Raw genomic sequence first — 12528 nt, 5'->3', positions numbered from 1 at the left:
AATGGCCCTTTACTAGGGAGCCAGGTAGAAGAAAAATGTGTCTATATAAACAGTCCAGTAATTTGGTTTAGCCCCAAATATAAAATATCTCGAGTCAAGGTGTCTGCGATTATTATCTATTGTGATGTTTCTGACACTGATATACAGAGTTTTATGGCTCCCACCAATGAAGATTAAAAAAAAAAATGCTGCAAACTCCCACTTGGTATATTCGTAATACTCCTTAATATTTTCATTTTGATGTAATTTGCGGCCCTGGCTTTTTAAATATCCGCTGTGTAATAATGTTTAATTTCAGGGGTCACTCCGCCAAGGAGTATATTAAAGCTTATAAAACTCATTTCCAGAGCTCAAATATCACGCTGTGATCAGGTTAGTAGGGCAGGATCTGGGAATATTTCATCTTTTATCATGCTGATAATAAGGAGATGACAGAGGCACATTATTACAATGAGAGAATTGCTCATTTCAGGCCTGGCTGCTGGAAGCTAAGGTCTGCAGTGTGTGTTACTCAATAAAAGCAATTCTGATATGAAAAGCAAGTCTACTGAGCCTCCACTGTGTCTTATTTGATTGCGATGAATAATATATGGTGGAGAGAGTGTGTGGCAGGTGGAGGAAAGGGAGAGGGAGGAGAGGGGATGGAGGAGGGGGAGGTTTAAGTTGAGAGGGGCACTTGAGTAGAGACAGCAAAATAATTTATCAAGAGCTGTATGTTATTGTCTGAACATAAAGTGAAGGAATCCATGCTTGGCTTGAAATGATTACCTCTAGGAAAGGAATGTATTAAAACAAATAGGAACATTCTCTTATGGGCACGAAAGTGAATGGCCATGTTAGAGAAACTCACCTATTTGCCTGCTATACTGATAGATACATGTATTTATCTAATAGCCAGACCAACATATATAGTTGAAATGAGATTGGCTTTTTAGATTCCAAATTTCTACCAAATATCAAAGGACTATCTAAAGCCATGAGGCTAGCTATATTTGGCTACACAAGTAAAATTAGCAATAATACCACTAGTCTGATGTATGCATTTGGATTTATGTAGAAATGGTTCAGGTAATATTCGCTTTTTTCTCTGTTTTCCACTACTACTACTTTTTACTCTCTATAAGGGGTCTATCTCAGATCATGGTGCTACACCTTGCATACTATATGTTGTTCTACCTGCACTCACAAGCCTTAACTAATGGACGTCATCTCTTCAGGAAGATATATTATTATCTGTATTACCCTTTTCTTAAATGATTGCGTTGACATCACTAAAACGTATTATAATACAGGAAACTTATATGGGGTAGCATTTCTTCAGCAATACCTCTGACAGCCAGGAAAATGATCCAGCAAGTAGCTGACCAGAGGTGCATTAAAGGCCAGAAAGGTGCTAGTATTAAAGGGGCACTCTGCCCATAGACATCTTATCCATAGACATGAATGAAGAAGGCGTGGCAAGTTGTCACGAGGGGGCATTGCATGCCATCACAACCACGGCTGCCCACACCAAAACCACGGCCGGACCCCCCGCGATAGGGAATAAATTGTCTGGGGGAGGATTGCCTCTTTTAAGGAGGTTCATTATTAGTGGGAACAGATATCACAAAAACCATGATTATTAAACAATGTGCTGCTTTCCTCACACTTGAGCATCAAAAATCGGGCTGTTAGATTACCGGGCAGGGGTGGTGGGATACCAGTAGGTATTGTGCATCTTAGAGATTAGGGAAGAGTCCTTACAAATGGTTTCAAGAATTAGAGTAAGCATAGGGCAAGCATGGCATACATAGTATTTTCTATAAATGACTTACATCAGGTTCATAGTGGGAGTATAGAAAGTTAAACAAGTGCTTTAAAAACTGGTATAGGAAGATAGGGGTTTGAATTCTTGGAAAATTGTGCCAATTCCGTTCAAGATGACCTGTGACCTGACCTCTAAATGTGGAGGGTGAAACTGTGTTAGGGAAGAAGATGGTTAGATGTCCGAAGGAATGTTTGTAGTGGGGTCTTGGGAGGGGTAATAAGTAATGAAACTGGGGGGGGGGACTGGAAGAAGAATTAGAATAATTGATAAATAAATGGTGAGAGAAAGAATAATGAAATACTGTTAGGGGTCTGTTATAAGTCCCCAAGTATAATCTTTCCATGTTTCTTAATGGAGAAGCAGAAACCTGCAAGCCAGCAAAGAAAACTGATTTTTGACAGGACCTTACAAAGGAAGGGGGTACTTTTGGACCTACCTTAACCAATAACCTGTTAGAAATAGAAGTTGGGAGTCACCACAACATAACTTTTACTTTAAAAATATGTTTAGTAGAAGAGATTAAAAAAAGAAACACTATACTTCATGAAGGTGTGATGACTGGTTCTGCCAGAACCTGTAGGGTCAATTATTTCTAGATCTTTTGTTTATTCTGTTGCTGGGACTACGTCTCCTGTTGCTGGGACTAAGTGTAATTCAGCTTGCTGAGCCAATTAGAATTATCCTGCTAATTGAACAGGGATATATAAGGAAGCCTTTCCCATTCATGCCTTGCCTATGAAAGTTCTTGTGACTGAAACTAGCAACTTCTGAATTATTATTGTCTATATGGTTCTGTGACTTTCTGGCTTGGCTTTTGACTCCTCTTTGGCTCTCTGTTATTGCATTTTGTAACCTCCTGGCTTTGACTCGGCTCGTTGACTTAGCATTTTGTGTGTGTGTGTGTGTATGTTTAGGTTTTTTTCTGTTAGTTTTGTGTGTCTTCAGCTGTTCTTGACCTTTGTCACTTTTTGTAGTTTATTGTTTTGACCACTGGCTGTCCATCACTTATCTAGAAAGGGACCACCACCGTGGTTGTGAACCCGCTGCCTAGGGTGGGTACGCAAGTAGAAAGGGCTGCCCTCTATCCCTGCCCGATGTGACAGAAGGCTAATTTTTAGTAGCTAAGGTAAGACCTTTATGAAATAAACTGGAACAAACTAAAGAAGACATTTTAAAATGCATCCTAACCCACTATATGACATCCGCCATATATGTACGGCGCAGCTGTGCTAGGAGTGGGTGTGGCAGCTGAGCTTGCTGGATAACAGAATCAGAACGATATATGAAGCAGTATCGTAACCCAAACTTCCTGCAAGGCACCATTATTTGGTCATATTCAGAATAATCCAATTACATCACTTACAATATACACTGCTCAAAAAAAGTAAAGGGTACACTTAAACAACACAATCACACTTCTGTGAAATCACACTTTCCACTCAGGAAGCAACATTGATTGACAATCAATTTCACATGCTGTTGTTCAAATGGAACAGATAACAGGTGGAAATTATAGGCAATTACCAAGACACCCCCAATAAAGGAGTGGTTCTGCAGGTGGCGACCACAGACCACTTCTCAGTTCCTCTGCTTCCTGGCTGATGTTTTGGTCCTTTTTGAATGCTGGCAGTGCTTTCACTCAAGTGGTAGCAGGAGACGGAGTCTACAACCCACACAAGTGGCTCAGGTAGTACAGCTCATTCAGGATGGCACATCAATGTGAGCTGTGGCAAGAAGGTTTACTGTGTCTGTCAGTGTAGTGTCAAGAGTATGGAGGTGCTACCAGGAGACAGGCCAGCACATCAGGAGATGTGAAGGAGGCCATAGGAGGGCAACAACCAAGCAGCAGTACCGCTACCTCCACCTTTGTGCAAGGAGGAACAGGAGGAGCAGTGCCAGAGCCCTGCAAAATGACCTCCAGCAGGCCACAAATGTGCATGTGTCTACTCCAATGGTCAGAAACAGACTCCATGAGGGTTGTATTAGGGCCCGACGTCCACAGGTGGGGTTGTGCTTACAGCCCAACACCGTGCAGCACATTTGGCATTTGCCAGAGAACACTAAGATTGGCAAATTTGCCACTAGCGCCCTGTGCTCTTCACAGATGAAAGCAGGTTCACACTGATCACATGTGACAGATGCGACAGAGTCTGTAGATGCCATTGAGAACGTTCTGCTGACTGCAACGTCCTCCAGCTTGACCGGTTTGGAGGTTGGTCAGTAATGCTATGGGGTGGCATTTCTTTGGGGGGGGCCGCACAGCCCTCCATGTGCTTGCCAGAGGTAGCCTGACTGCCATTAGGTACGGAGATGAGATCACAATATGCTGGTGCGGTTGGCCCTGTTTTCCTCCTAATGCAATATAAAGCTAGACCTCATGTGGCTGGAGTGTGTCAGCAGTTCCTGCAAGAGGAAGGCATTGATGCTATGGACTGGCCCGCCCATCCCCCAGACCTTAATCTGATTGAGCACATCTGGGACATCATGTCTCGCTCCATCCACCAACACCACGTTGCACCACAGACTGTCCAGGAGTTGGCGAATGCTTTAGTCCAGGTCTGGGAGGACATCCCTAAGGAGACCATCCGCCACCTCATCAGGAGCATGCCCAGGCATTGTAGGGAGGTCATACGGGCACAAGGAGGCCACACACTACTGAGACTCATTTTTACTTGTTTTAAGGACATTACATAAAAGTTGGATTAGCTTTTAGAGCAGTTTTAGAGCAGTGTAAAACAAATGTTCTCTCTTTTATGGATAGGTTTTGCCCTGAATTTTATATCTAAAAATTGCATAGTAGGAAGTCTAATCCCACATGATCATCACTGGGGACTGTTGATAATCATTGTACAATTTGAATGGGTTTTTTGTTCCTCAGTGAGGCTAAAACTACAACACAATACAATAAATCTTTTTGTTATATTGAATTAAACCTGCAGGGTACCAGAGAGTATTTTCTCCAACCCCTCATCTTCAAATGTTCTGAAAATACTGCATGGTAAATATTAGATAATTTACATACAGTAGGTCTGTTGCAATGAGAATGCTGCTGTTGTGAAACATTATTAGAAAATATAGTACACAGAAGATTTAATGGAACATACAGTACAAGTCACATTTCAAGTAGAAATGTTGAGCACCTTGAGGAACTACCTATAAATAGCTTATGTTTAATTTATTTAATTCATTTTTTTCTTAAGTTTTATAGACAACATTGTCTATACATAGACAATAATACTAGCAATATATATATATATATATATATATATATATATATATATTTATATATATATATATATATGACAGCAAAGAAGATAGTCCGGCACAGAACTGTAGTATGCAGGTAAAAACTCAGAATTTTATTTCAGCATGACTAATAATTAAGTATGATACATATATAAATTAATATCTAATTGTGAATTAATATACACTAATAATTAATATTCTAAACTAAAAACATGATACCTGAATTACTGTTCTTGCAGATGAGTACTTGTATTTGGTTTTCCTCGACTCAAGTCAGGAATCAATGATGTAAATGTCTACATTGTTCTTTAAAATAATCTTATTGTAACAACAAATGCCTTGGGCGCACCTAGGTGTGAACATGTTCTAAAAAATTGGTGTTTCCCAACTCGATGCTCCAGCGCCATGTTTTGTATGTGAACGATTTTATGATGTGTATGGTCATGTGACCGCTATTTTGTGTATTTTAAGACGTTCATTGTGGTTGTTTGTTACCTACGACTAAGCACTCCGGTGCGAAACGCGTCAGGCTTCTGTGTACTGCGTCATGCTGAAATAAAATTCTGAGTTTTTACCTGCATACTACAGTTCTGTGCCGGACTATCTTCTTTGCTGTCAATTGTGTGAGCCGGAGGCGGAACCGGCGTGTCCGCAGCACGAACTTAGGAGCAGCTGCGGGTGTGGTGAGCGGCAATTCATTTTGTGCATATATATATATATATATATATACATATATACACACATATATATTTGTATATAATTCATGAGAAAAGTGTTTTTTTTAGTTATGAATTTGCATTCTTTTAAACATTATTAAAAACTTTAAGTGTTCTTTACTTTTTAAAATCCACCTGGGGAACTTGAACTTGCAATCGCTCAAACAGGATACTGCAATACTTCTGTATTGCTCATACTTTTCTCTAACCACTCTTCTAATACAAGGTGTATTAGGATTACCAAGATGGCAGGCCTAAACACATTCACTAGGTCCTCAGCTGCCATGTTAACCTGGAACTCTGCAATTATGTTCCAAAATGGAAGGTAGTGATAAGGTGGGACTCCCACTTAAAAGTCTGGGATCAGAGTATAGTCAGCAGGTATCAGCTGTATACCACAGTGGATACCCGTTTCATACTCCCCTTCCCGACATCTTGACACACATGGTCAGGGAGGAGAAAAATTATGTGTGGCAACCGAGGGGGTTTTATGCTCTGACCTGTAGATCTACTCAAATGTCAATGATACTTCAAGTGGTGTGACAGTCCTATGTTACCCTCTTTAGGTGCATACATCTTTTGTCAATGCCGGGGCTGCACATGTTGGTACAATAGTGGGAACCCTCGGGGTGCGTCCCTATGTACTGTGTGCTGGTGATGGTGATCAAGTTGCCCTTGGTGTTGTTGGTGTGTGCAGATAACCAGACACAGAGAAACGAGGAAAAAGTGCAATGCAATTTTACTTTAAAACATCAGATGTGAAACGGCAGTACCAGTTCATTTCACAACTCCTAGGCTATAAGTGCTGCAACAGTTTCTAGTGTATTCAAAGGAGAGGCGCTCATTAAAATGTATCAGTGACTAAATAAACTTGACTTAGAATATGACTTTCTGTAATGCTCCATAAAAATTACTAGGCAAAAAAATATAGAATCATACAAATAAAATACAAAACACAAATATTTCTGATATAAAGACACAAATGTTGATCTGCCGCCAAGAACATGTATCTGTTGTGGGAAATTACACATGTATCCAGATTTTTGCTTCATTGTCTACCTGAGTATTATTTGTTCATTCTGATTCACCTGTTTCTTGAACCAGATGGAAGACTAACAAAGGTCAAGAGAGGGGCAAGGTTATCCCTCTGGCAGCAGCTTATTGTACATAATGAGCAAAGAATTGGGCATGTTGAAAGCTAACTTTCCAGTTCATTCTTTCCCTCTGCTTCCGCCATTGAAAAAGAGGCCACTATACATTTTATGCCAGATTCAGTTGCCATTTATCTAATCTGTCCAGCCAGCTTTATACTCCATGACTATAACATGTTGTATGTACTGTATACTAGATCCAAAAAGAGTACAACCACAGAGAATACTAATAGCAGTCAAAACAGAGGGTAAAAACAAACAGTAAAATAAGGGGAAAGACATGAGAAAATAACATAAAGATATTTTCTAAAGGTTGCTGGTATTTGCCTTTGCTGACTGCATGGCCAGTGTTATTTAATGGTTCAGCTCCACCTTAACATACAAATGTAATATTGTCAATAGGGATTCTGTATTGCAATTTAAACAATCTGCTACTAAACATAATTTTTCTGATTAGTTTTTACAGTGTTTGGGGTAATGTAAGTAAACTTGCTTAACTGTCTTTTTGTACATTGCACCAAATACACTAAGGTATCACAGTGGATCGGTGGTCCCACTCCCCAGCTAGTTTCTGGAAAGGTCAAGATAGGAGTTTCCTGGTGTGACCCCCCCCCCCCCCATTTCCCAAAGGGCTGGACCCAAAAACCAGTTTAGTGTGGCTTAGACCAGGTAAGTGAGAGGAGGTGTCCTCACTCTCCAGCTAGGTGGAACGGTCAGTCACCTAGTCAGAGTGTACCTTCTAAGTTTAGTAAGCAAAGTTCCAGTCTCTTTGGTAAACTATTTCAGCTACAGCAAGTTTTCACTACTTTTCCAGTTGCACAAATCATGTAACTTGGGACAAATCTGGATTGTGTGTTTAATGATCACAGCACTGTGCAAAGTTTTGGGGGTGTCACCCAGAAGATTGTTTCCAGTCCACACTGCAAGGGCATCATTCTTCAAGTAAGTATCCCGTTTCTAGCTACAAGAAGGAGAATCTACCGGCCAGAGGTGGGGAACCAGCTAAGCAAGAACCCTTCTGAGAAAGACTAATTTCTTTGTGGGCTCCCTGTTGGAGTTAGTACTCCATGACCAAACATGCAACAAAAAGTTTCTTCAGTGTAAGCCCTGTACAATTATGTGTAAAGTTTCAAGAATTTGCACCACAGTAAGCCAACATGTGTAGGTCATCATTAGAAGAGTTTGAACTAATTGCACTTGCACACCTAAAACTGCATTGTCTCACTTGTATCACCACTAAAAGTGCTAGAAGTACATTAAATATGCAGCATCAAATATGCACAGGAAACTGTAGGTGTGAATATATCTTTAGGGTCTGAAGCTGCAGATTTGAAGCTCTGTCCAAGTCATTTAATTTACATTTACATAAAATCTGCAGCTTCAAAGCCAGGGCATCAACTATGCACAGGATACTGTACGTGTGAACATACCCTTATAGAATATTTATTACAAACAAGTACAATCCCCTGTAAGAGCCAGAACCCTACTGACTATGTACCTTGGGTTCACATAAGTGTGTTAAAGAGAAACGCAGCTTCTGTAAATACACAACTAAGGCAACAAGTCTTTAACGCCATTGATTCAAACAATGCCTACTGCCTTTGTGAGTTGAGACATAACACATAGGGGCATTTATCACTGTTCCAACAATTATGGCTATAAATAAATTGTGCGAAAGGACAAAGAGCCATAAAACTGACCATTTTACCTCCCACCAAGACCACCCCCCCCCCCCCCCCCCAAAAAAAAATGGAAAAAAAAAAAGCTTTGTATTAACATAGCCAAAGAGATCGAATAGGGTGCTGGAATATCCTTTGTAAGAATTATGCGTAAACAGTTGTTGTTTTTTCAGTAGGATGCACAATTTTAGCATGGCATGTTTATCATCATAACAGTCAGTGTATAGTGTAGAATTTTCATGGATAAAGAGGCCCATTCGAGCCTAATAGTTATCTTAGTAAATTATGTCTAAATGCCTTCAATCTAAACCAGCTGTTCTCCCCTTTGTCAAACACAGTTTGAATAACGCACTTAATGGACGCCAGAGAATATGAGTATGTCTTCTCATTGTCACTTTCCACCATATAATATTTGGGAGCCTGGATATTTTATTCTTGATGGCTTCTTTATTTTACTGTAAGAAAGAGCTCACGGTGTCACCTCGCTGATAGCGTCCAAAAATTCCCTCAGCAGACATCATTATGTGGCCTCTTTAAAAGGTCTAATCAGCCATTTACACAAATCCAACTCATTTTATTCTCTCAGATGGGTCTCCAGATGCCCCTGTGGAAAGGCCTTTTTCTGTTAATGGGCACAAACGCACTTTTAGTGAGTATATAACCTTAGAAACTTGCTATAAAGCTCTATTTTCCTAGTTAATAGAAAGTATTACTCTAATTCGTCGCTTTTAAAGGGCTCAGTAATGGCTTAATGACTTTTCACACTATCAAAATTAAGGTGTTGCTAATAAATTTAACTTTTATGGACATAAATCAATACATCTGCTTATTCAGCTGTTACACCTTACTTTTGAGTGGATTGTACGCCTGTACTCTCTATTCACCGGTTGTAATAGTCTTGTTAATGGAATATTAACTATGAGAATCCCATAACTGAATGCTTGAGGCAAATTTTCAATTACTAGAGAAAATTGTTACTTGATTCTTACAATGGCACCATTCAAGAATAGGATTTCTAAAGCATTTCAGAAAAGCGTTTGCAAAACTTCTGACAGGATTTAAAGGGAGAGCCACTCTTAAAGAAGATTTTTAAAATATATGTGTACCTTTGCAATCATTATTTCAATAAGTATCTTTGTAAATAGTGATTCAAAATGTTCTATTCTTTGGAAACTGAAACTCCTATGCAGATCCATGTGTCTCCGTGGCAACATACAAACCCTGATTGTCTAATATTGTCATACTCTCTTCCATCAGTCTACTTCATCATGTGTAATGTAAGTTAGCAAAAAGGAAGATGTAAATGGAAAGGAATGTATCTGCAGGATCAGACTACACATAGTTTGCATGTAGTCTGTTACCATGGATACAGATAAGACACAAAGGACAAGGACAGTTTATTGAAAGAGAACTTGTCATCAGTTTTATGCTGCCAAGTACTAGAGATGAGCGAACTTTTTAAAAATTTGATTCGGCTGATTAAAAATGGCTATTTCGGGCCTAAAGAGAGCCTCAATAGGGGCGTAGAGCACTTTGCAATGTCCTAACATGCATAGGGAGTGTGCTGTGTTAGTAAAATAATACTGTATTCAGTATGACATGCAGATTACAGGCATTGCTTTTAGAATCACTGCTGCAGAGCGTCGATGTGGAAACAGGGAGACCATATGGTGTCAAAATTTAAGAGAATAAAGAGATTTTGATATAATTTCAATTAAATTTAATTTTAATTTATAAAAAAAATTTGAGTACCCATTCTGGTGAGCATCGAGCTGGCGGTCCTCCGCCAGGCAAGATACCACCTCTTCCAGCCCCTGCCTCTCAGCGCCCCCTGACTATGAAAGTGCAAATGTTTCAAGGCGCCGCCTTCCGGTCTCTCTCCCCCCCCCCCCTTTCTACAGATCCTGGAGGTGGCATCAGTATGTGGAGACCATATAGTGGCTGAATGACTGCCTGGAGTTTGTGGCAGCATGGCAGCAGGAGGCCATATATTGCCTGAATGGTACAGCCTGGAGTTGGCTGAAGCATGAGGATACCATATAGTGGCTGATTGGCACAGCCTGGAGTTGGCTGAAGCATGAGGATGCCATATAGTGGCTGAATGGCACAGCCTTCAGTTGGCTGAAGCATGAGGATACAATATAGTTGCCTCAGCCTGCAGTTGGCTGAAGCATGAGGATACCATATAGTGGCTGATTGGCACAGCCTGGAGTTGGCTAAAGCATGAGGATGCCATATAGTGGCTGAATGGCACAGCCTGCAGTTTGCTGATGCATGAGGATACCATATAGTGTCTGAATGACACAGCCTGGAGTTGGCTAAAGCATGAGGAGACCATATAGTGGCTGAATGGCACAGCCTAGATTTTGTGGCAGCATGAGGAGACCATATAGTTGGCTCAGCCTGCAGTTGGCTGAAGCATGAGGATACCATATAGTGGCTGATTTGCACAGCCTGGAGTTGGCTGAAGCATGAGGATACCATATAGTGGCTGAATGGCACAGCCTGCAGTTGGCTGAAGCATGAGGATAACATATAGTTGGCTCAGCCTGCAGTTGGCTGAAGCATGAGGATACCACATAGTGGCTGATTGGCACCGCCTGGAGTTGGCTGAAGCATGAGCATACCATATAGTGGCTGAATGGCACAGCCTGCAGTTGGCCGAAGCATGAGGATACCATATAGTGTCTGAATGACACAGCCTGGAGTTGGCTGAAGCATGAGGAGACCATATAGTGGCTGAATGGCACAGCCTGGAGTTTGTGGCAGCATGAGGAGACCATATAGTGGCTGAATGGCACAGCCTGGAGTTGGTTGAAGCATGAGGAGACCATAAAGTGTCTGATTGGCACAGCCTGAAGTTGGCTGAAGCATGAGGATACCATATAGTGGCTGTATGGCACAGCCTGGAGTTTGTGGCAGCACGTGGAGACCATATAGTGGCTGAATAGCACAGCCTGGAGTTGGCTGAAGCATGAGGAGACCATAAAGTGTCTGAATGGCACAGCATGGAGGTGGCTGAAGCATGAGGAGACCATATGGTGGCTGAATGGCACAGCCTGGAGTTTGTGGAAGGATGAGGAGACCATATAGTGTCTGAATGGCACCACCTGGAGGTGGCTGAAGCAGGATGAGAAAATATAGTGTCTGAATGGCACAGCCTGGAGGTGGCAGCAGCAGCATCAGCAGTCCTGAAAGTGACCCGGTGATAGAGTGGTGCGGTGGGTGGCAATACCAGTACCCGGTGACAAAGGTGGGTGAAAAAAGGTCTGATGCGAAGGAATGTTTGTAACTGGGGAGCAGCGCCTTAAATCTGTTTGGCACTATCCATATTTGTGAAGTGTTGGTGTAGCACCATGGTCAATCTACTCTAATGCATCAGGCATTGGTGAGTGGAAATCCTGGCTGATCCATGCCTGATTCAGCTTCACAAACGTCAGTCTCTCCACATTTTTCGTGGACAGACGAGTTCTCCTTGGGGTGACTATGGCCCCCGCCGCACTAAACACCCGCTTTGATGGTACACTACTGGCCGGGCATGACAGCTTTTCCAGGCAAACTCTTCTAGCTGCAGCCACAAATCAAGTTTGGCTGCCCAGAAGTCTAGTGGATCTTCAAGGTGTGTTGGCATGGGCATGTCAAGGTATGCCATCCCCTGCTGGTTCAGGTCCTGCTCCAGGTCTACCTGCTGATGATGAGTTGCTTCACTGTGCGGGTGAAGAAAGCTACTCATCAGCGACTGTAGACTCAGGCTGCTGCTGATGGAGCTGGTACTGCTCCTGCCACACCACCCCTCCCCAGCAGCCATGGCCGTGGAAGGTGAGCACAGGGGGCTCCCCGAGTAAGACCTGCGAGAGGATGGACGATGGCACTGATAGGCATCGGCCAACTGACTACTTAGGATGCCTTTGTAGTAGGTCAGTTTGTCC

This window comes from Hyla sarda, chromosome 2, assembly GCF_029499605.1.
Source record: "Hyla sarda isolate aHylSar1 chromosome 2, aHylSar1.hap1, whole genome shotgun sequence".
Classification (NCBI taxonomy): domain Eukaryota; kingdom Metazoa; phylum Chordata; class Amphibia; order Anura; family Hylidae; genus Hyla; species Hyla sarda.
The sequence above is the reverse complement of the archived record's forward strand: the minus strand, read 5'-3'. Positions refer to the sequence as shown.